General features: G+C 46.1%; 1 protein-coding gene across 1 annotated transcript in view; it reads right to left on the bottom strand.

The window, feature by feature from the left end:
* Positions 1–23,638, bottom strand: part of TMEM86A (transmembrane protein 86A) — a 57,879-nt gene that overhangs the window by 24,972 nt on the left and 9,269 nt on the right. The gene's annotated exons all lie outside the window — the stretch shown is intronic.

Below are 23,638 nucleotides of genomic sequence, written 5' to 3'. Positions count from 1 at the left end.
CAGAAGGGAGCAGAATAATTTGTAGTGTACAACGCAAACATGAACTCATGATTATTGTGTATTACACTGCTATACAAGCCAAATCTAAATTGTTTTATTTGCATACTCCAATTTGTATTTCTTTACGGTACATATAAAACTGAATTTTATCATTATCAGAAAATTAAAGATCACGTTGAAATTGGTTAGCATACAACGTGAAAGGCCAGTCTTAAACAACTCTGCCAGGCAGCCTGAATATTTGTCTTATTGTGAAAATCTAGCTTAAGGTGGGTTGAGAATGTTACATTGTTTAGCAAGCAGTGGCAAAGAAAATAAGTCTCGCCTATAGGAGAGCTATTGGCTTTGTCAATTTCTTTATAGCCATATTTTACAGCTGATCAGCTGCTGTGCTGCATGGCTGAAAGTTAGAAAACATACGCACTACAACTTGGCCAGTGCTGACTCCGAGGGGCAGTGATCGGTTTTCTTGGTATGGAATTGTTGTTATCTGCCTTCACAAAAAAAGTTTAATTATTTTACATACGTCCAAGCTGAAGTTTGCTATTTCGGCAACGCCTGAAGACCGTGTCAAAAGGGACAGGCAGGGCAAGAATCTCAGTGCAGTTTGTATCTTTGTATTATCTTGACACCCACTGGAGTGAATTTTGGGCACCTTTTTGCTGGAGGGCACAAGCAAAGAAGAGGGCGGTGTGGGGGATGGATGGGGCAAGCTATAATGGAGAATGGGTGGACCTGACAAGCAAAAATCCAGGAGGAGGACAATGCAGGACAGGTAGGGAGAAAGGGATTGCAAATAAAAGGAAACAAGCATCTGGCATTGTAGATGACAATGCCTTTTATTTATGTTTTGGTGTTTAACCCCTTGAGTGCTTGGGACGGAACCACTCCCTCACGAGCCACGGACGCGCTGTGCTGGTGACGGAGTGGTTGCTGATTTAAGAGAAGCAAGGGAGTGAGAGTAATAAGAGTAATACAACCAAAGGTACCCCCACAAAACATTTGTGTCCTGCCTGAGGGAAAACAGCCTTTACCATGTAGAACCATTACCACACAGTCTTTACCACCCAGGTCAGCAGGATGCAGGTAAGTAGTTGTACCTTTCCACATAGTACTGTACCACGCAGGTAAGAATTTATTTTAAATACCATTTATTTATTTATTTGCGGGTTTATAACGCGCTTGAATAAACTCCCGAAGGACTATCTCCGCGCTCCAGAAACACCAGTGGCAAAGGAGGGGCAGTTAATCCTAAACAGAGATTCATCATTGATAAATCTTGGCCAAGCCAGTTAGGCCTGAAACAAGAGGGTTTTCAGTTTTTTTTTTAAAGGCAAGATGGTCCGACCACTGTCTAAGCGGAAAAGAAGTTTGTTCCATAATGTTGGGCCTACCACTGATAGTGCTTTGCCTCCCTGTCTAGCCCTTTTAATCGTAGGCACCTTCAAAAGGAACTGATTGCTTGACCTTAGGGCGCGTGTGGGGACATATGGAACACATTTCTCTGCCAGATAAGAAGGTCCTAAGTCATGTAGTCCCTTGTGTACTAAACAACATATCTTGAACTTTACTCTTTAGCGAACAGATAGCCAATGGAGTTTTTCTAGCAGAGGTTTAGAAGGGGATCTGGGAGGAGCATTAAGGACCAATCTGGCCGCAGTGTTCTGTACCACTTGGAGTCGGTCCAGTACCTCTTCTTTTGCAGATGCCAGAAGGCCATTGCAATAATCGAATCGACTGAGCACTATGGCCTGGACCAGCGTCTTTCTAGTGGAGTCAGGGAGGAGTGGAAATACATTGCGAAGGAGTCCTATCACATGAAAACAGGACCCCTCCTATATTATTTCCATGTTGTTTCAAAGATAATTCCTGTTCAAGGCGGACGCCAAGATTTTTGATCACTTGCTTTGGTTCAGGAGGTGGTCCCAGATCTAATGGCCACCAATCAGGGGACCATAATATCTCGGCCTCCCCGAAAAGCATAACCTCAGTCTTACCAACATTACACTGAAGAAAGTTGGAAGACATCCACTGAGAGACCGCATTCATCCCTTCAGAGAAAGATCGCTTAACCTCCGAGGTGAGAGATTTAAATGGGAACAGCAGCTGGGTATCATCAGCGTATGACACTGAACAGAAACCAAAGGCTCTCATAATTTTTGCCAGGGGGGCCACATAGATATTAAAAAGGGTCGGGCTCATGCAGGAGCCCTGTGGCACCCCCTTGGTGATCTTAACCTCAGCCGACTGGAACTCGCCGATGGGGACACATAGAGTGCGGTCGGAGAGAAAGCTCTTTAGCCAAGCCAGTGCCATATCCTCCAGTCCACTCTCAGCCAGTCGATCGATCAAGATCTTATGTGATATAGTATTGAACGCTGCCGATAAATCCAATAGCACCAGGACAGCTGAAATACCCCTGTCCTGGTACATACGGAGATCGTCTGTTACCGACAGCAGGGCCGATTCTGTACTATATTTCGGCCTAAAACCGGACTGAGAGGGATCCAGGCTTCCAGCTAGTTCCAGGAAGTTAGAAAGATGTTTATTAACATGCTTTTCGATGAGTTTACCCAGAAAGGGGAGTAGGGAGATAGGTCTAAGATTGGACAAATTGGTCCATGGGACGGAGGTGTTCTTCCGGATGGGTCTTACCAGAGCCTTTTTCCACTCTCGTGGGACACAGCCCATGCTAAGCGAGAGGTTGACAAGGTTCTGGATTTCAGGACCAAGTGCCCTGCCCACTACTCCCATAATTCTTGCTGGTATCTGGTCTGATGGACAACCGCTCTTGATATTGTCAATCAGCCCCTCCACTTCCAACCGGGTGATATTAGGACAGTATATATACTTGTAGGTAGGACGGATGCCATGATTTTTCCATAGATAATGTCAATCTTATCAGTGAAAAAGCCTGAAATGTTGTCGCATAGTTGTTGCGATGACATATCCGTACTTTCACACGCCACCGGTTTTAGGAAGGTATTTAGAATCTGATATGGTACTTTAGGAGCTTTGCCAGCCACCTCAAGTTGCAAAGTAATGTGACTCTTACGGGCAACTCTGATGGCTTTGTGGTAAATACTCAAGGTCGTCTGGTAACTGGACTTATCCAGCTCCAGGTGAGACTTTTTCCAGGCTTTCTCAAGTTTTCTGGCGGCTCGTTTAAGAACCCTTAACTCTTCAGAGAACCAGACTTCCTGTTTTTTGGCAGGTCGATTTTTAAATAATTTAAGTGGGGCAATACTTTCTACCGCCGTATGTATGGCATGCTCCTATTTAGATAGGGCGGAATCAATATTTTCCGTGGGCTGAAAGTTTGGTGCACTATATATCTCCTTAAAGGCTTCATGAGATAATTATGCCATTGTCTTCGCCGTGCCGGAATCTGCAGAGAACGACTAAGAGGTACATACATTTTGGGCATGGAAAACTCTAATATAAAATGAGCTGTCCAATTAGCCTGTATTGGTACATAACACTTAATTAAAGGAAAATTAGAAAGAATCAGATCTAAGGTGTGCCCTGCCTGATGGGTGGGCCCGGTGTTACACTGCTTTAGACCTAGCAGGGAGAGATCATTCAAGAAGGACTGAAACTCCAAGTTATCCTTTAGCTCGCTGTGGGTGTTAAAGTCTACGAGCAATAGGAAGTCTTTGTCCATATTGACATGGCTTTGTCCACCAGAGAGCCAGAGACTTTTTTTATAGGGCCTAGAGGACGATACACTAGTGCTCCCTTCCTGCAATACTTGGCAGAAGTACCAATTTTAAAAATCATCATTTCAAAATCAGAATTACAGCATTGATCTAGAATGGAAACGGCTATGCTACATTTATGAACAATAGCTATGCCACCTCCTGTTTTAATAGGCCGATCTAATCTGATGATCTTGTATCCTTCTGGAATCCCAAGGGTAATAACAGGGACCGAGTGAGGTTTAAGCCATGTCTCAGTGATGAAACAGAGGTCAGGTTCATAGGTAGAAATGAGATCCCAGAACTCAGCATATTGTTTGGGCAAAGTTCTTACATTGCACAACAGATTCCTTCCTCAATGTATGGTTTCGACGGTAAATTCTGCAGTCGTGTATTGGGGGTGTTCTGTATTACATGGAATTGGATCGCCTAGTGCTTGAAAGTGACAGTGCCTACATGAAAACGGCCCCTCTGGAGGGGTTCGTACTTCTATCCCACATGTAATCCGAGGAGTTTCCCTTATGTGCATCAAGGCTTGGGAGGAATAACTCACCCTTTCCTTAAGAGCGCCACTTCCCTTTAAAGATGTTGGTGCCATGGCCCCTGGCCCCGTCCTGTCGCGGACGTGCGCAGACGGGATTCTCTTAGGCGCGTCCTTTGGTGCTCCGCTGCGCGCGACCGCTGCGCGCGACCGCTGCGCGCGACCGCTGCGCGCTCGGTAAGATGGAAAGGCTAAATAGCCCTGTCAGGCAAAGAGCTAGAGCGCTAACCGCTCGTGTGCTGAGAGGTCCCTGGCTCTGCCTGTCCCGCCCTCCGCTCTAAGGTACTGATTACCGAGTCGGACCGGGGCAGGCAGGCTGAAGAGACGAGCACAGGCTGTTTCAGGTAAAATGAATGTGCTCACCGTTAAAATGCGGCGAAAATGTTTAAAAGCAATTGACTAATAATAAATGATAAAGAATGTCTACAGGACATCCAATTGGCACAAAAGGATCAATGAACGGAAAAACGCTCCAATGTAAATACCACTGGCCTCAGAAGCGGGTCAGGAAGACACTGCCACCGTCCTCCCTACCGCACTGGGCCGGCAGTTCCTTCCGGTCTAAATAGCCCTGTCTGGCAAAGAGCTAGAGCACTAACCACTCGTGTGCAGAGAGGTCCCTGGCTCTGCCTGTCCCGCCCTCTGCTCTACGGGACTGATTAACGAGTTGGACCGGGGCGGGCAGGCTGAAAAGACGATTACAGGCTGTTTCAGGTAAAATGAATGTGCACACAGTTAAAATGCGGCGAAAATGTTTAAAAGCAATTAACTAATACTTTTTAGATTATGTTTTAAAAAGTGATTTTAGAGTTTAGGGACAGGTAGAAGTAAAGGGATGTAAGCATTGCTCTGGTGGTTACAGATGGGGTCTACTGGCACATATGTTTGGTGACAGTCACTTATTTTTCTACTTCAGACTTTGTTCCAAAGCAAGAGCAAGAAAAACTATTTTTTTTAAAAGAAGGGAGAGAAATAGAAAAAAAAACAGCAGTAAATGGAAAAAGCAGGGATAAGTAAGAATGTGAAAGATTGAGATAAATGGGCAGGGAATGACTGTGGTCGATGAAACAAATGTGAGGTGTAATCAAGACTATGCAGCCTTGGCATGTGGCAACCCTGCCAGTTGAAAGCACCTGACACGGACTTACAAGCAAAACTCTAGGCAGCAGCACTTGTGTTTTTTGCAAATAAAGCACTGGATGCAAGGGTTACTTAAGGGTTTGGGGTGGCTAGAGGTAAAGTTAGGTACGGGTGAATTGATATGGAACCGCCTGTCATTGTATGATAGGGTCTTGTATGGTATGATATGGTATGGTGCGGTTTGGTATGATAGAGTATGGTAAGGCCTGTCATTTGATAGTATTGCCTGTAATTGTATGGTATGGACGGTTATAGTACAGTATGGTATGATATGGTATGGTATGGCCTGCTGCTGTATTGTATGTTATGGTATGGCTTGGTATTTATTTATTTGAAAGGTATTATATAGCGCTGGCTCGAACGGGGGTATCAGAGTGTGTGACAAGAGTACAGAGGATTATAAGACAAGGTACAGTTATTCAATTGCAGAGCATTCATATAAAAAAACAAGAAGGGCAAGGAGCAATATACATGGAGGGCTAATTTGAACAGTAATTGGAGGCACAGGCAGCACATTCAGAGAGGTAATATTAAAAGGAGTAAATTCAGACAATGGGCAGGGAGCAATATATAAGCGAAAGCTCTCACAGATGGCTATTTTGAGCAGTAACAAGAAGCAGGGTAAGGTTACGTAAAAGTGAAAGGTGGGAGAAAAAAGATTGTGGATTGGGCTAATGTTGAGAAATAAATAGATAAGAATAGGGAGTGAGGTGGATGGCAAGAGATTTTTTGAGGAGTGGGGGATTGTAGTAGACGGAGGAGAGGGGAGAGATGAGGGGAAGGGGATGAGTGAACAGGGTGAAAAGATAAGAAAGAGGGGAAGCAGAGGTGAGAGAAAGGAATGAGATAAGGGAGAGTCAGGAGAATAGGGATGGGGCAAAGGAGAGTCAAGATGTGAGGGTGAGGGATAGGGAAGGGTGAATCAAGGGAAAAGGGATGAGGTAAAGGATAAGCAAGGCGGGGAGGCTGGGTGTAAGGTCGAAGGTGCGGATTATGGATCCCAATATTGGTTGAGGTCTTTTTTAAAGCTGAGGTAGGAGGGGTTACAACTCAGGTCATTGGGGAGAGCATTCCAGATGATTGGCGCATTTCCAGAGAAGGAGCAAGATTGTGTGGTTCTCTTTTGAGACAGGGGGGACGAGGAGGAGAGCGTTAGTACGTCTCATCGGTCTGGACTCGCACTCTTTTTGAGTTTGTGTGAGAGGTAAGATGGGGTATCTTGGTGGAGAGCTACATGCGTAATGCATGCCCTCTTGTAGGAGGATTGAACTTCAATGGGCAGCCAATTAAGGGCCTTAAGTGCTGGGGAGATGTGGTCAAAACGCTTATAGTCAGTGATCAGCCTCTCCGCTAAGTGGAGCACAGATCTGAGGGGGGACTAGGTGTACTTAAGGGATTCCTATGAGGATAGTGTTACCATAGTCAATTCTTGAGAGTACTAGAGTTTGGACGATCTCTTTGAAATCTTCAGGTGGAATGAAGGGTTGATTTTCTTCAAATGACGTAGAGTGAAGAGTGCTCCTTTGGCTGAGTTTTTTATGTGGTCGTTGATAGTTACGGTTTGTCAATGGTGATCCCAAGAGATTTCACTGAATTGGATAGGAAGAGCAGACAGTTAAGGGCATTAAGGTCAGAGATCCAGGATTGGATGGGGAGCATGTTGTTTTTTGGAGAGAAGAGGATGATTTCAGTTTTTTGGGGGTTTAGTTTGAGATGATTGGAGTAGAACCAGGATTGGATCCTGCTCAGGGTATTATTAAGTTGAAGTACGTCAGAGTGGGACCTAATCTTATAGTAAAGTTGGGCGTAGTCAGCATAAAGGTGATAATTGATTCCAGCGTATTTCAGAACAAGGGTAAGGGGTTCCATAAAGAGGTTAAAGAGAGAGAGGGAGAGAATATAGCCTTGAGGGACACCTAGGGAGACAGGAGCAGGGTTAGAGAGGCAGTCCTTGATTTTGATTTGTTGGGCTCTGTGTTGGAGATACGAGGCAAACCATTTGAAAACAAGACCGTTAAGACCAAAGCGAGTCTTGTGCGAGTTATGTAGGGAATGGTGGTTGACTATATCGAAGGCAGCAGAGAGGTCAAGGAGAATAAGGCAGGACTCACCATTGTCAAAGGAACAATGGATGTAATTGACTACATTAAGCATGGCGGTTTCAGTGCTGCAGCCTTTTCTGAACCCGGATTGGAAGGAGTCAAGTAAATTGAAGTTGTTAATGTGTTGGTCCAGTTGGAGTAAAGCACATTTTTCAAGGGCTTTGGAAAGAAGTGGGAGGTTAGAGATAGGGCGGAGATTGTTCAGGTCATTAGGGTCAGCAGTGAGGTTTTTGAAAATAGGAGTGATTTGTCCGAGTTGAAGGGAGTTAGGAAGACATTGTGTGGACAGGGAGGTGTTGATAATAGTAGTCCAGTAAGAGGCAATAACATGGTTTAGATCTAGAACAAGGTTAGAGGGGAGAGAGTCTTTGGTGTGTGAGGTCGGTTTAAGTTTGGCAATGATGTTAAAGACTTTTCTCTCCGTCATGGGATGGAAGTTAAGCCAGGATGCATTTCTTTTCAGCTGTAAGCAGGGAAGGTTGGATACAGGAAGGGAAGAAGCGTGTAGGTGGGAGGAAGGATCAGGAGGTAGAGTCAGCGAGGGGGGGGGGGAACGTGTAGGTGGAAGTAAGGATTAGGAGGTAGAGTCAGCGGTAAAGTCAGCGATGGAGTGCTGCGGGATGGTGAGGCGGGGAGGGGCAGGGTGCGGGGTTAGTGGACTCCGACATACGGCTAAATAAACCAAGTAAATAAATAAAACAATGTACTTTGCGTGCGCTACATGGCTGAGTTGGTGATGCAGCGTATGCAAGGAAAATTGTTTTAGTCTCACTTAACCCGTTCCGAGAGTCGGACGGCCAGGAGCTGTCCAACGTCACAGTGGGCGTGTGCGTCGGATGGCTCCCGGCATTCTGATGCACCCACCCATGGGGGAAGCACTTCCGCTCCCCCCGCGGGCCGCCCTTTAAGGTGCCCCCACCGTCATCTAATGACATCATTAGAGAATTCCCAACACGGTGGAAGCCATTTGCTTCCAGCACGTTGGGAAGAGAGGAGGTGAGTTTTTCCTCGGGGAGGGGGGCATTTAAACAAAAGGGGCATTGGGGAAAGGAAAGTGTTTTCCTTTCCCCTGATGCCTCTATAGTGCATTCCTGCTGCACGATCGTGCAGCAGGAAGGACCACTATACACCAGGTATTTTTTATTTTAATTGAATTACTATTAGGCGGAAGTGGCTGCTTAGGCAAGGGTTACTCACCTTATGGGGGCAATGTTTTTTTGGCTTTGTCTGCCCCCCTCGGGGCAGATTTCGCAAAAATGGCCCATTGGACCACCAGGCAATAATTTGTGGGCAGTGGCCCCTTGGACAAGGGTCGCTCCCCTTAGGGAACCATGTTTTTGGCTGTCTGCCCCCATGGGGGGAGGGAGCGGGGGCAGAAATAGCCATTTTTTTAGGTCTCGCCTAGGCAGCGCTAGCGCGGTCTCGTTGAGACGTGAAGTATATACTCAGGGCTCAAAAAATGTACTCGCCCGCTCGCAAATGCGAGTCAATTTGTTCAAGGGTGAGTCAGTTTTTAGGCCTACTTGACCGGCCTGCACCATTCTGAGCGCCAGTGCAGATCTACAGACACCAGTAAAGCACGCAACTTAAGTCCATCTCTCTCCTTTCAGATGGCTCCGCTCACCTTGCTAATAATTCATTGGTACCAAAAATGTCAAACAACTTGAATTTTCTGCAGCCAGTAAAGGAACGTAGCTGCCCAGGAAAAAGAAATACGCATCCATTTATTGACTCAACAGTGTGTGTGTGTGTGTGTGTTGTATTTCTTACTGACAGGCCCAACTAACTGCGTCACACAGGCTGTACTAGAGCTTGAATAGTCGGAGCAACAAGCTTGACCCCACACCATCTGCCTTGGCCTTTCCATTAGGTTGAGTAACTTGATTCCTGTGTCATGGGATGGCATTCTAAGAACGGGTGCCGCAGCTAGCACATTTCCGGTAATCATCTACACCATGAAGTACTTCCCAGTTCCTCAGTCCCTTGCGAGTATGGTCCTTCTCGGTAAATCACTGTAAATAGTGTTCTTTTACTGAATTGTATAGTAGCTGATCAAGCCATGGTGCTGATGGCCGATAGTGTAACCTGCAAAGGGAGGGGGATGTGAGGGTGAGCAAGGTGGGCCCATCTCTGGTTAAGGGTTCCCAGGCTACTGCATCATCTGTTCTCCCATTGTTCATTTAATTATTATATTAAGGTTATGGAGCCTGGGTCTGCATTAAAGTCCTGCACTAGTTTATTCTGCTGCTCCTAAAGCACACACAATTATTAGAGTGCAGTGTAAGCAGAACTCAAGTTGTTATCACAACAGCCTGTTAACCTGCCAGTATTAAAAAGCTGTTTATGCTTTTTGGGAGGCTAGGGAAAGATCCTGCAGATGTATGATTCGAGAGAAGTAGCAAACTATCGACAGGAAGAAAAGAAAGGAAAACGAGAAAGTGGTGAAATAGATTGTGTGTGGAAGTGAAACAGGGTGGAAAATAGGTAAAAGAAAACTAGAGAATGGAAAAAGTAAAAGGGTTAAGGAAGATGTGGAAATAGACAAGAGAAAAGAACAAAACAAATTTGGAGACATGGTAAGAAGAGTGAAGCAGAGAGAGGCAAGGAGAAAGAGAAAGCAGTGAGAGATGAGAGATGTGAGGGAAAATGAAGAGGTGGCGATAAATAGCGGTAAAATATCAAAAGGAAAATGCAAAATGCAGACCTTGGAGATAAAGCACAGTGACAAGGGGAAAGCATATGAGTGTGGACAGAATTTTTTTATCTAATAAAACGACTACAAAGAATGAGAACGAAGATTCCTTAAATGCTAAGCATGCCTTCTCGCCCCGCCCCTAGACCAGCCCTTGGCTCCACCGCGAGTGCACAGTTAAGTGGTGGTGAGTACCTGCACTTCTTTATTTCCACTTAAAGAACTGTCTATCGATGCTCCAACACCTGGCCCACGAAATAGACATAGATCTTAAAGCATGCCTCTTCATCCCCTTGAATTTGCTGTTTACAATTTGGTTTGCCAACGTTTTCTTGGGTTGTTTGCGCTGCAAATGTTTTTGAAGAAAATTCGTATGCAACCAATTTGTGGGTCGAGTGCATTGATGTTAGGTCGAGTAGAAAATTCTACCTGCAGGTCAAGTAAGATTTTTTAGAGTTGTCGAGCCCTGATACTATAGCGTGAAAGCTTTGTTTTAGCTCGCCCACTCTCCGCCCATTTTTTGTATTGGCTTAGGTCCTAAATGCAGCCTTCCCATTGGTTTTAGGCTAGTTAGTCCCTCCTCCTGACGGCCATGTTGTCATTTGTGTCCTTCCATGGCTATTGGCCCGTTTACTGTAAACAATATTTTTGTTCCTGTGCCTCCCCCGTGCCCCCCCCCCTCCCCGCAGTCCATGACTTCTTGGAACATCACCGCCCCCCCTGCACTCCTGTTTGTGCCTTTTTGCCTGCCCGAACTCCCTTTTAAAATGCAATAGGACTCGCATAAATGCAAGTTATATTGCATTACCAATGCTTGTTTTCAAAGTAATGCTTGTTTTTAAAGTGAGCTCATGGAGAAGCGGAAAGCCCAGCCCGCATTTATAAGCATGTAGAAGCGGGAGCCCACCCTGCATTTGTGAGCATTGAGAAGAGGAAGCCCACCCCGCATTTGTGAGCATTGAGAAGAGGAAGCCCACCCCGCATTTGTGAAGAGCTGCCGAGATCGGCCAGAACTGCTACCTCGAGAAATACGGAAGTCAGGCAAGGCTGCCTGACGTTGGGCAGAGCTTACGGCCCAGCAGAGGAAGTTCCTGTGTGCCAGTTATATTAGGTATGCTGTTTTTGTTGGACTTTGTTTATTTAATGTGCCTTGGTGATGTTTATACAGCGATTGATGTTTATACAGCGCGAGTTGTTTATACAGCGCATGATGCCTTGGTGATGTTTATACAGCGCGTAAGGTTTCGGCCCCTGCCGATGCCCCCCATAGGGTGGTTGTCAGTGCTTGATCCTCGTCCGCAGCAGCAGACAAGAAGCCAGCGCCCTCCCTGAGGTCAGGTGACGCAGCAGGCAGGGCTGCTCGGGCGGTGCATGCCTGTTTTTTCCTCTCGGCCTCCTTCCCCCTCTATTGTATTTTCTACTGTTGCTACTGCAGCGTTTGCTGTGTAACAACAAAATGGCGCCTAGACACTAACACACCATTAGACAGTTATGGAGATATGCGCATGCATACAGGAATGCAAATCAAGCATACTTACAGACACACACCAGCACTCACAGGCACACATATATGCACTGTCAGTCAGATACTTCACAGACACACATATAATTACTGTTAGAAACTAAGAGGAAACCACAGGCACATGTGCGCACAGGTAGTCAAACAGTAGCCCACACACGTGTGCACAGCATCAAGCAAACATGCACACATCCAGCAGGACCTCCACAGTCACACTTACACCTCTGACCCCACTCACACACCCACTTGTGCGCACACAATGTGGACCTCAAAGCGGTGGGAACAATAATCTTTGTTGGGCACAAAATATGAACTGCTTGCAATTTGGTGGCACATTTTAAAACCGCAGTTGCCACTTGCATCTGCCACTTGCATCTGCCAGGGTGCTATAAACGTCCCTGCGCTGCTTTCAGTTCTGCCACAGACACGTCACTGCGAACGCACGTGTCAGGCTGCAGCCAAACTCCATGCACACCATTGCACAGTCAAAGGCAAAGAATCAGAGCAGAGTCAACGCCTCACCTCAGGTTACAGGGGCACAGGCATTGTAATAGAGGCGAGGCTGTACTTAATAATTTTAGAGATTGGTAGATAGACGGGTAAATGGCTGACTAGGTAAACAGACAAATGGACAAAGGAGAAGACAGACAAACCCCGAAGGATGGCAGATAGATGGTGTAAGTCAGACAAGAAGGCTGGATAGACAGATTGACTGATGAATGAGAAATACAGGTATAGAGACAGTGTAAACAGAGAAACTGTTCTGTGAATGGCAGCCATTAAAACGTTTAGCTCACTCTTCTGTACCACTCCAGTAATATATTGCACTACGTGAATGAATGAATGGATACCATGTTTGTGTATTGGCAATACTTGAAAGAGTCCGACGTCTCTGAGCAGCAATGTGCACTGCATAGTGTGGGGTATATTTGTTGCTGTGATTGGATTATATTTTATTATTTCTGTTTTTTTCTAAAGCACAAACATCTTGGAGGACGTCACAGCGCTTTACATAGTCTGAGAGATTGGCATTTGATTCAAGATGTACATATAGTGAGGAATTACTAGAGATCGATAAAGTGATATGAATTTCTTCTCAGGGACATTATTGAGACGATAGGAAGTCTCTCCATGTGTTCCCATACCTGGCGTGTCACGCAGTTTGGTGCTCACTTTCACTCCATATTAAAGAACAGTAGATGTTTCAGCACCCAGGCTAATATGCTGAATTCCTTAATATATATATAAGGTCCCAAAGGCGAGACCGATGCATTGCAAATGCTTGTTTTATATAGGGCCATCTAGACCACCAGGGATTAATTTGTGGAGAGTGACCCCTTGGGCAAGGGCCGCTCTCCTTTGGGGGCAATGTTTGTGGCTGTGTCTCGCCATATTTTTATAAGATTGGGCCCACTATACCACCAGGCTTTGGTTTGTGGGGAGTGGCCCCTTGGGCAAGGGTCGCTCCCCTCTGGAGAGCATTAATTTGTCCGTTTCTGCCCCCCTGGGTGGCCGTTCCGCTGATTTTATTTTTTGGTATGGCCACTAGGCCACCAGGGATTTATTTGTGGGGAGTGGTCCCTTGGGCAAGGGTCGCTCCCCTTTGGGGGCAATCCTTTTGCATGTGTCTGCCCCCAGGGGGACAGATCTAGCCTTTTGTATGGCCACTAGGTTTTTAGGTCTCGCCTACGCAGCGTGCATGCGCTGCATAGGAGGAAACTTTTAGCCATCGGTCCCCTTTTTAAGCCACAACAGTGCATGCGTTCCATTGCCTTTAATGGCAACGCGTGCATGTGTGGCTATTCCCTTGCGGGCTCGAGCTCTGACACCATATCTTTGTAATTAAATTGCAAACATATGGTGTCAGCACTCGTTCCCGTAAGGGAAGCAGGCGCAGGCCCCCTCCTCTCTCCCTCCCTCCTGCTGCCAGCGTGAGGCGCAGCACGCTTGTTTTTCTATGTCAGTTCCCATGGGGCACAAGCAGGCAGCCACTTCCGTCTTAAAGCTGCGATCAGCTGTAATGACAGAAGTGGATGCCTGTTTGTGCCCCGGGGGAACTGCAGGACTTCAGACACAGCTCGCGCGCATTGCGCTTTCACTTTAACTCATGCCTCTCCGTTATTGCAGTTTTGCTGTTCTTGCAGCCGGAGGTGGGAGAAACTAAGGACAGATATGGGCGGCAATAAACTCTCATCAAGGCGATGTGTTAGGGACCCTGAATGCGGTCGGGAAGACTGTTCCCCCCACTTAGCAGGTGGGAGTCAGAGAGACAGAGGAGTCACCACCACCCGGCCCAGGAGAAGCCACGTCTGCCCTCAGCATCTGGCAAGGCAGGAGCAGTAGCTGTGGGTATTCACATTTCCACTTAGACCACCGCATTTTAACTATTCCTTTAAAGATTAGCACTGAATTTGGGCACCACTGTGCGATTGCATTCGCCGTATAATAAATCAAAGCTTCTTATGACTATAAAATCATTCAGAAACAGAGGTGCATGAGGTCTAACCCACGAGCGAAGTGCACTTGTGTTGTAAACAACAGAGTGCATTACTACAACCGCATATTACAAACACACTAAGGCGTTTGATTCTAAAAGAACCTCTAATAAATGATTTACAATCACAAACAAACTGCCTTTAAACCAAAAGGTCAAACCATTTCTTTTATGAAGCGGCACTTCCCTGAATAATAACAAGTGACAGAATATCTAGCCTTCCTGACCATCACCCCTTTAAAATGTCCACGCAGGGCCATGACTATAGTCTGACGTGACGTACCTGTCCTCGCTCGCCGTGAGAACCCTCTCCTCTTTGGGATGAGGAGACCTAAGGTGATTACATCCAGGTGGCCTTCTATCTTGTTAAGGTGGACTGATCTGCTGCTCAGCGGCTTGGAGTGGATCTCCGCAGCCATGTTGCTGTCTGATCACAGAGGCGCAGCATCAGCTGACAATGGCCGAAGCTCAGGTTTCACTTGGTGCGGGCAGGAAATGGCTACCTTAGTGTACATAATAGAGGGACTAGCTAAACTGATGCTGCTTCTTCAATGCTGGGGACTTTGCCTGCACAGTGCACGGCTAATTGTATTCTGCCTGCAGCCACGCAGGCCTGTAATAGATGCGCAGTTCCCCGAGCCCGCCACACTTTATAACCACGCATCTCGGCCTCCTTCTCGCAAGCCCTCTCGGCTACTTATGGCCTTCAGTCCAGCTCACACCTTCCCTTTCTCACTCGCTCAACTCCCTTCTGCCTCTCTATAGAGTACAAGTCATCCTCCCTCCCCCCTTCTGCCATGCACTCTTCCTCCCCCTGTCATTGCTTTCCACATCTCAGTCTCTCCTCGCCCTCTCTCGACTCTGAGCCTTCAGTTCCCTCTGTCTCTGCACATCTGTCATTTTGCCCATCTGTCACTCCCCCACTTCATCATTCAGTTCCCCTAAGCATCTCTTGCTTCCCATCTCCGACTCCTCCTACATCTCTTATCTTTCATACCTCTCAATGCCCCCATATTCAAGGGTGACCAAAATTTTGCAGCCAAAAATCTGTGAGATTTCACAAAAATAGAGGAAGGACTACCATTTTAATTCAAGCCTGCGCACAGAATAACCGCTCTCCTCAGCAGAGAAAACAGAACAGGCAGTAAGAACATGCATAAAATGCCATTTTTAAACCCAGCAGCTTGCCTGTTAATTAAATTGCTTCCCAAAAGCGAGACCTAATGGCTATGCCAATGCTTGCTTTTTAATGTTGGGTAGTGGCCCCTTGGACAAAGGTCACTCCCCTTTATGGGAGGATGATTGTGGCCATTTCTGCCCTCTTTGGGTGGCAGATTGGCAGTATGTTTTAGGCCCATCTGCCCCGAAGGGGGGGGGGGGGAGGGGGCAGAAGCCACTAGACAACAGGGGTTTTTAATTGTTGTGTTGGAGAGTGGCCTCAGGGGTAAGGGTTGCTCCCCTTTTACAGGGGTGAATATTTAATTTATACTCTTAGGTCTACCTACCCTTGTGCTTGTGGATGGTGTGTGGACTGCTGCATTATTTGCATATGTGATTGTAATGTTTTTCTCCTTTTTATTCTAGTGTAAAGCTTTGGATTCCTGTTTGCAGTTTGGGCAGTGGTTGTTCTGCAGTTTTGCGTAGTTGCATTTTTTTGGTAAGAACATTTTTTTTTGTTTTATTTACTCCAAATGAGTATTATTGTCATGCATGAATGAATTTTTTTGTAAGTGGTGTCATAATGGCAGCAGAGTTAGTTAGTGTTTTGAGCATGAAATTCTTTGCGATGTATTTTGCATGGTCTTATGTGTAATTTACTTTTCTTTTTCTTTTTTAGTGAGATATTGTTGATCCTTACTGTGTCTGTGCAGAGTAGGTGGTGGTGAGTCTAGCTGCTTCTGGCAAGTGAGTGGTATAGTTTTGGAGTACATAGGTCTTTATGATGAAGACGCATTTTGTTTATTACTTATTTTAAAAAGTGTTATCGAGGACTTGTTTGACAAGTTACCTTTATTAGTGTGGATTATGGCTAGCTGTAGAATTACTGCTCAGCAGGAGGTTGGTATGCTTTTTGAATCTTCATCTGAGCAGGATTATGGGAGACAGTGCGTCTGAGGGAGAGGAGGGAGTGCAAGATTCTGGCAGTGAGTTTTCCGTCCATGAGGAATCATCTGATGATTAAGCTAATCTCAGTGCAGATGAAGCTACTTTTGGTGTGGATGAAGTGCCTGTTTCAGAGGAGGATACTGATGTGCTGGTGGTGCCGCAAGAGACATCGATGCTTCCTACCGGGTACAGCCAGTGTTGCCTGCCTTTAGTGGGGATGCAGTGTGTAGATTTGATTGTGAATTTTTTCTGCCTATATAGTTTTTTCAGTTGTTTATGGATGATGTATTTTTGGCTGAGGATGTTGAGCAGACTAATTTGTATGCTGACCAGTTTTTAAGGGACAACAGTGCCAGACTCTAGAGCTACCCGGTGGATGAGATGAAGAAGTTTTTGGTTTTTACTTTTTTGATGGGCTTGATAAGGAAGACGTCCATGGCTTCATATTGGTCTACCAGTCCCTTGATGGCAACTGCCATATTTCCTGCAATTATGAGTCGTGATCTGTATTTACTTTTGCTTCGGATGCTGCATTTTGTTGATAATGCTTTAGCGTTGCCACGAGATCACCCAGACTGTGACCGTCTTTTTAAGATTTGGCATGTTCTTGATCACTTTGTAGATCGATTTTCAGAGATCTATACTCCAGGGAAAGAAATAGCTGTTGACGAGTCTTTGGTCCTGTTCAAGGGCCATTTGGTTTTTAGGCAGTACATTCCTAGCAAGAGGGCACATTATGGAATTAAGATGTATATGTTGTCTGAGAGTGGGACAGGCTATGTCTATAATTTCCAGGTGTACCGTATTTTCCGGCATATAAGACGACTGGGCATATAAGACGACCCCCTACTTTTCTTGATAAAATGTAGGTTTCATGCTATACTCGCCGTATAAGACAACCCCCACTTCCAACGCAGTCCTGCATAGCCATTTTGAGAATTTATTTTGGGCTTATTAGTGATTCTAGTCCTCCTCCGCATGGGTGAGCAGTAAGGCTTTATCAGAGGACAGTGTCAAGCGTTTATTGTACACACTCAAAGACTGAACTCTAACCAATTGGTTGTATAAACAATATTGCTTTAGTCACAATATTTTTATTTAGAACATATGAAAAACAGTCACTTGTAAACATAAGGCTGTTTGTCATCAAACATGTACTGTAAACATAAAACTGTGCAAGTGGATTAAACTTTTCATAACTCCAAGCGATTTTTACAGGATTTGCTGGCATTCCTTTTAAAAGCCTTCAAAATCCTCCTCTTCGTCATCTGATCTCATATGTTAGTCAATGAGATCTTGTGGTACATCTGTAAAGCAGTCATCGTATGGATCTGGTAATTCCGTATCAGATGGTGTGGTCTCTGCTTCGGCTTCCTCTTGCCACAAGTAGTCGTCCTCCATACCATCTAATGAATTTGATATGCCACACTTCTTGAAAGACTTTATGATTGTTTCTGCAGCAATATCATTCCAGGCTTTTATGACAAACTTGCAAAAAACATCCAACTGTGGAGCACGCATGTTTCCTCCTTTTGTGAATGACTTTTCGCCGCTAACCATCCACTCATTCCAATGTTCTCGAATGCGATCTTTAAATGGCTTGTTTAGGCATACATCCAGTGGCTGTACCACCGATGTCAATCCTCCAGGAATAACTGCAGCATCTGTTTTTATTCTTGCCAGCCTTTGCTTGGTGCTGGGAGTTAAATTAACCCTGACCACACCACTAGACTACGTTTTTGAAGAAGTCCACCTGGTTGCCTGCTCCATACATTATCAAGCCATAGCTTTACCCCTTCTTCATCCATCCAGCCTTTTTCATTCACATGTACAAAACAACCAACAGGAAACTTGAGTTTCGGCATTGTTTTTCTTTTAAAAATAACCATTGGTCTCAGTTTGGCGCCATCAGCTGTGCATGCTAGTACTACTGTAAAACTGGACTTCTCATGTCCTGTTGTTTTTATTAAAATTGTTTTTTCACCTTTTGGATGGACAGTTTTATTTGCAACCAGATCAAAATTCATTGGAGTTTCATCCATATTTCCAATACTACTTCGCGCATAGCCATGTTCATTGCACAGCTTAATAACGTAGCGATGGAAACTATGTATTTTGGCATCAAGATCTGCAGGTAATTTTTGTGCAATTTTCGTCTTTTGCCTCAATACCAGATTATGCCTTCCCAAGAATCTAGCACACCAGGATACAGTGGCCTTAAATCGGTTGCTGAGATCTGGGTTAGATTTGGCCCACTGAGTGCAAACAAAACGTATTTTATTTTGTGTCACTACATAACCGCTTTGGCGATGCTCATTCACCATGTCTGCTACATGTTTTTCGAGTTCTGGCCAATGTGGGGTGCCTCTTCTTAATGCACACTTACCCCATGGCATACTCCTTAATGCTTTTTCATTTCCTTTCCAGTCCAGAACCATCTTTTCTGTTACTCCATATTGTCTTGCAGCAGCACAGTTATTATGTTCCATGGCAAAATGTACAACTTTAAGTTTGTAACTGGCTTCATATTTCTTTTTTCTTGCTGCTGCTGGAGCCATGATGGATTCTTGACTGTTATCCATTTGCATACTGTACTGTATGTACTGGTGCTGTACTGTATGAACTGGTACAGAGACTGGTGCTGTTCGGTCTTCACCACCACATGTATATCTGCTCATCAGACTGCCTTTCCTGTTTACAACAACCAGCCAATCACGGCAAGCGATCTACTGGTACTGGTACCGGTATTTCCTGTGCACACTGCATACAAACTCTGCTTGGATTTGGAGGTTTGTAGTTCCTCTCATGTTCTAAAACGTGTTGTTAGTGTCATCTTTACTACTATGTGCTCACACTACAGGCCCTCTCCAAGCATCTCCTTTCTTTATTAAACAGTATAGTGCATTTCAGGTGTGTATCAAAAAAAGGTACCTTATGTAAGAATTCAACATAATAAGGAAGATTGTATAGCTCAGTCAGTCATATAAAAAAACTTAAAAAGAAATGCAGTGTGTTTTGTACCGTAATTCATTAGGAATGTACCATACTGAAATAACTGCTGCAAAACTGCCAATGGGAACATTCTACAGTCCCCTTTCTATGACCATGGACTGAGGAGATCAGCACACGTGGAGGAGCGCGGGTCAGACGCGCAACACAGTGGGGGGCCACCATCTTAGGTGCTTCAGCGCTGCCCGTTATGTTTTCGGACGTCCTGCTGCCTCGTCTGCCTTAATTGGGGAAGTACGGTATGCATCGCAAGCGGTTGGAGGTGCGTGTGCAGCTGCAGTCTAGGTAGGATTCACGGCGCCATTTGTTCTATTTGCTACCTCTTACGGTACTTTTTGTTTGCTTGCACAGTGACACCATTGCCTCATGTAACGTTTGTTCTTGAGTTTGAGTGCCCTCCATTTATTGCAATATTACCGTATACCTCTACGGCGCCATTTGTTCTGTTTGCTACCTCTTACGTACTTTTTGTTTGCTTTCGATACTTGCACAGTGACACCATTGCCTCATGTAAGATTTGTTCTTGTGTTTGAGTGCCCTCCATTTATTGCAATATTACCGTATACCTCTACGGCGCCATTTGTTCGATTGTCACTTTTGCCTCATGCAATGTACCGTACGGTACCGGTAACGTTTTGCAGCTCAGTGTTGGGTCACAGCGCCATAATATGCTTAACCAACCGGAGTATGGTCTCTTTTTCATCCTGTAATGCACCATTTCCTATTGTGAAGCGGTCTGACACCTTCGGGTAAAGTCCGCGCTATATAAAAACGCATGAATAAATACCGTAAAATTTGACACCCGGCGTATAAGACGACCCCGACTTTCGACAACATTTTAAAGGGTTAAAAAGTCGTCTTATACGCCTTCAATTTAGCAACTTTCAATGCTTTTGTTGTGTTCAAGGAGTGTCCTCCTGCATCAAAGATGACTTGTGTTCAGTTTCAGGAGTCTGTGATAGGCAGCCTTATTGTTGTGGAACAGGCAACTGTTCCTAGAGTTGGAGTGGCGAAGGATGTGGCTAGATTGAAAGATTGCTACTTTCCTGATTTAATTCCTCCCACATCCCAAAAAAACAATCCCTCTAAGAGATGTAGAGTCTGCTTACGAAGAGGTATGCAGAAGGAGAGTCGTATGCACTGTGCTGATTGTCCTTCTAATCATGGGCTGTGTGTGCCCACATGTTTCAGATTGCTACACACTCAAAAGAGTTTTTGGGAGCAACCATGAGTCTAATAGTGTACTGCTTGGTCTGTATGGTTTTATATTTATTTATTTAATTTATTTAAGGTTTTTATAGAGCGCGTAATCACCCGGGAGTATCTCAGCGCTATACCTAGTAGTCAGACGGGGGCACAGAACAGGAGATTAGGAGGGTTTGGGAAAAAGAAGGGTTTTGAGTGATTTTCTGAAACGGAGATGGTTGGGTTCCGTTCTAAGTTTCAGAGGCAGCGCATTCCACTGCTTGGCTGTGTGCACCGAGAATCGGCGTCCTCCTGCCCGGGCTTTCTTCACTCTCGGTACCACTAAAAGGTTTTCGTGGTCCGATCTGAGCGCTCTGGCCGGTCTATAGGGGGTGATGCAGTTTTTGAGGATTGGAGGACCTTCTTCGTGAAGCGTTTTGTGGGCCAGGCAGAGAGCCTTGAACACCACCCTCTCCCTGACCGGCAGCCAGTGCAGCTTCATCAAGGCGGGTTTCGCGGATGTTCTGGCTGGGGTGCCCGTGAGCATCCGGGCAGCAGCGTTCTGAATTTTCTGCAGAGTGTAAAAGGTTGCTTCCGGGGCTCCCAAGTAAATGGCATTACAGTAGTCCAGCCTGGACACAATCAGGCCCTGGATCAACAGTTTCCGGGAGTTAAAAGGTAGCAGGGGGAGGACTTTCCTGCATGACCTGAGAAGGCCGAAGCAAACGCCGGCCGTCTTCTTTGCCTGTGTCCTAAAGGTGAAATCTTTCTCCAGCCATACCCCTAGGCTCTTCACCTCAGCTTTGGGGGAAGGTGGTTCACCGAGGCAGGCAGGCCAGGTGTTTGGGGGAAGGGAGATCTCTCTGTGCCCCAGGAGTAGGATCTCCGTTTTTGACCCATTGAGCTTTAGGGCAGAGTCATTCATCCACTGATGAATTTTGGAGAGGCAGCCATGGAGGTCCGAGGGGTCTTGCTTGGGGTGGGAAAGCGTTACCACCAGCTGTGTGTCATCAGCATAACTGATGATGGTTACTCCAAATGGAGTAACCACTTCCTCCAGTGTGGCCATATACACGTTAAATAACGTGGGGCTAAGTGACGAGCCCTGGGGCACGCCACACCGGAGAGGGATGGTAGGAGAGCGGCTGTCACTTTCCCAGACTTGGAAGGAACGTTGGTCGAGAAATGACGCAAGCCACTCCAGAGCTTTGTCCTTCACTCCGACATTCCCCAGGCGTTGGATAAGGACCTGGTGGCTGACAGTGTCGAAAGCCGCACTGAGGTCTAGGAGGATCACTGCCACTGATCCTCCCGTGTCCAGAATGTCTCTGGCCTTCTCCACTGCTGCCAGGAGTGCGGTGTCAGTGCCTTGGCCTGGTCTGAAACCGGTTTGAGAGCTCTTGAGCAGATGGTTGGTTTCCAAGAACTCAGACAGTTTTTTGTTGACCAGTTTCTCCGCGACCTTGCCCGCCCATGGGAGGAGGGAGATGGGTCTATAATTAGATAGATCTGCTGGATCTAGGGAAGGTTTCTTGAGGAGACCCTTAACGACCGCCGCTTTCCAGCTCGGCGGTACTTCTCCTTGAAGTAAGGAGGTATTGATCAATGCGGTCAGCGGGGGCACTATGGTATGGATGATTTTTTTTAGGAACCGTATAGGCACCGGGTCGCTAGGGGCGCCACTCTTGATGGATGCAAGTGTGGTGGCTACTTCCTCCCTGGTAACCGGTCCGAATGAAGGCAGGTGAGGGGAGGATGGTTTCCGGGGGTTCGGGGGGAAAAAGCCGTTTTCCCCTTCATTAAAAGCGGCAGCGGTCGCAGGGAGGGAGGCGAGAATCTTTTTGATTTTTTCATCAAAGAATGAAGCTAGGTTGATACATTTGTCCTCCGCTTCTTTGGGGCTCAGATGTTTCTCAGGGGGGTCAGGGACCTGAAGGAGCTCTTTAAGAATAAGGAAAGTTTCCCTGGCGGAGCAGCAAGAATTTTTTATTTTTTCATCATAGAAGACGCTTTTGGCTCTGCGGAGTGCCATTTTGTATGTTCTCATGGCTGTCTGGAATAATTCTTTTTTATTCGCAGACTTGTCCTTCCTCCATAACCGTTCTGACTTTTTGCATTCCTTTCGTAGGGCATTTAGTGCAGGGGTATACCAAGGGGCGGGGTTGATCCTCTTGGCATGTTTGAGCGTGCTCGTTTGGGGGATAAGATCGTCTAAGGAATGGGTAAGCCAGTCGTTAAATTCTCTATCCGCAGTTTTGGGGTCCAAAGAGGGGAGGGGGGTGGATTCTCTCAGCTTAGCTTCCCATATCTCGGGTACCAGCTTGTGCCAGCGGCGCGCAAGGGTCCTGGCTTTAGGTGTTTGCGTCGGAGTGGATTTGAGACGCCAGTGCATGGGGATCAAAAAGTGATCAGTCCATGGGTAAGAGATGGGTGTCTCGGTTTTAAAGTTATTGAGATTCGTGAAAATCGGATCCAGAAGCTGGCCTTTTTCGTGTGTAGCTTGTGCATTCATAAGATGCAGGTCAACTGAGGAGAGGTCTGTCAATATGTTGGCTGCAGGGTGATCCGTGGGGTCAAGGAAATGGATATTGAGATCTCCAAGGAGAAGGAAGTTGGAGGCAGTGGATGCCTTTAGTGTCACGTGATCCATCAGAGAACTGGGGAATTCCCCAAGTGGACCTGGCGGTCGGTAAACTAACAGTCCGGGAAGGGAGACTGTAGGCGAAATTTGTAGGGTGAAGTCGCAGCTCTCACAGTCTTTGATATTGCCAAAGTGAATCCTACAGGTGAGATGGTCCTTGTATAGGATGGCTAGGCCTCCGCCTCTGCCGACCGGTCTATTTGCGAGACGTATTTGGTATCCGGGGGGGGAACGGCGTTGACTATATCGAAGTCGCTGTGCGGCGTTAGCCATGTTTCTGTAAGAAACAATATATCCAGCAGAAGATTTTGAGCGAGGAGGTTTATTTCGTGGGCGTGTCTAACTAGGGACCTGCAGTTAAGAAGTCCGAGCCGGAGAGTTTGTTGGTGTGCCAGATCCTCCGGTGGGTTGCATAGGGTACAGCCCAGAAATGGGGTATCTTCCCTGAGGATATGTGAGCAATTGGGGTGTTTGCTCGGGTTCAAAGCACGGAGCCTATCCTGCGAGTAAG

The sequence above is a fragment of the Lissotriton vulgaris genome, chromosome 2_1 (genome assembly GCF_964263255.1).
Source record: "Lissotriton vulgaris chromosome 2_1, aLisVul1.2, whole genome shotgun sequence".
Lineage (NCBI taxonomy): Eukaryota > Metazoa > Chordata > Amphibia > Caudata > Salamandridae > Lissotriton > Lissotriton vulgaris.
Note: the sequence above shows the minus strand (reverse complement) of the source record. Positions and strands in the feature narration are given on the sequence as shown.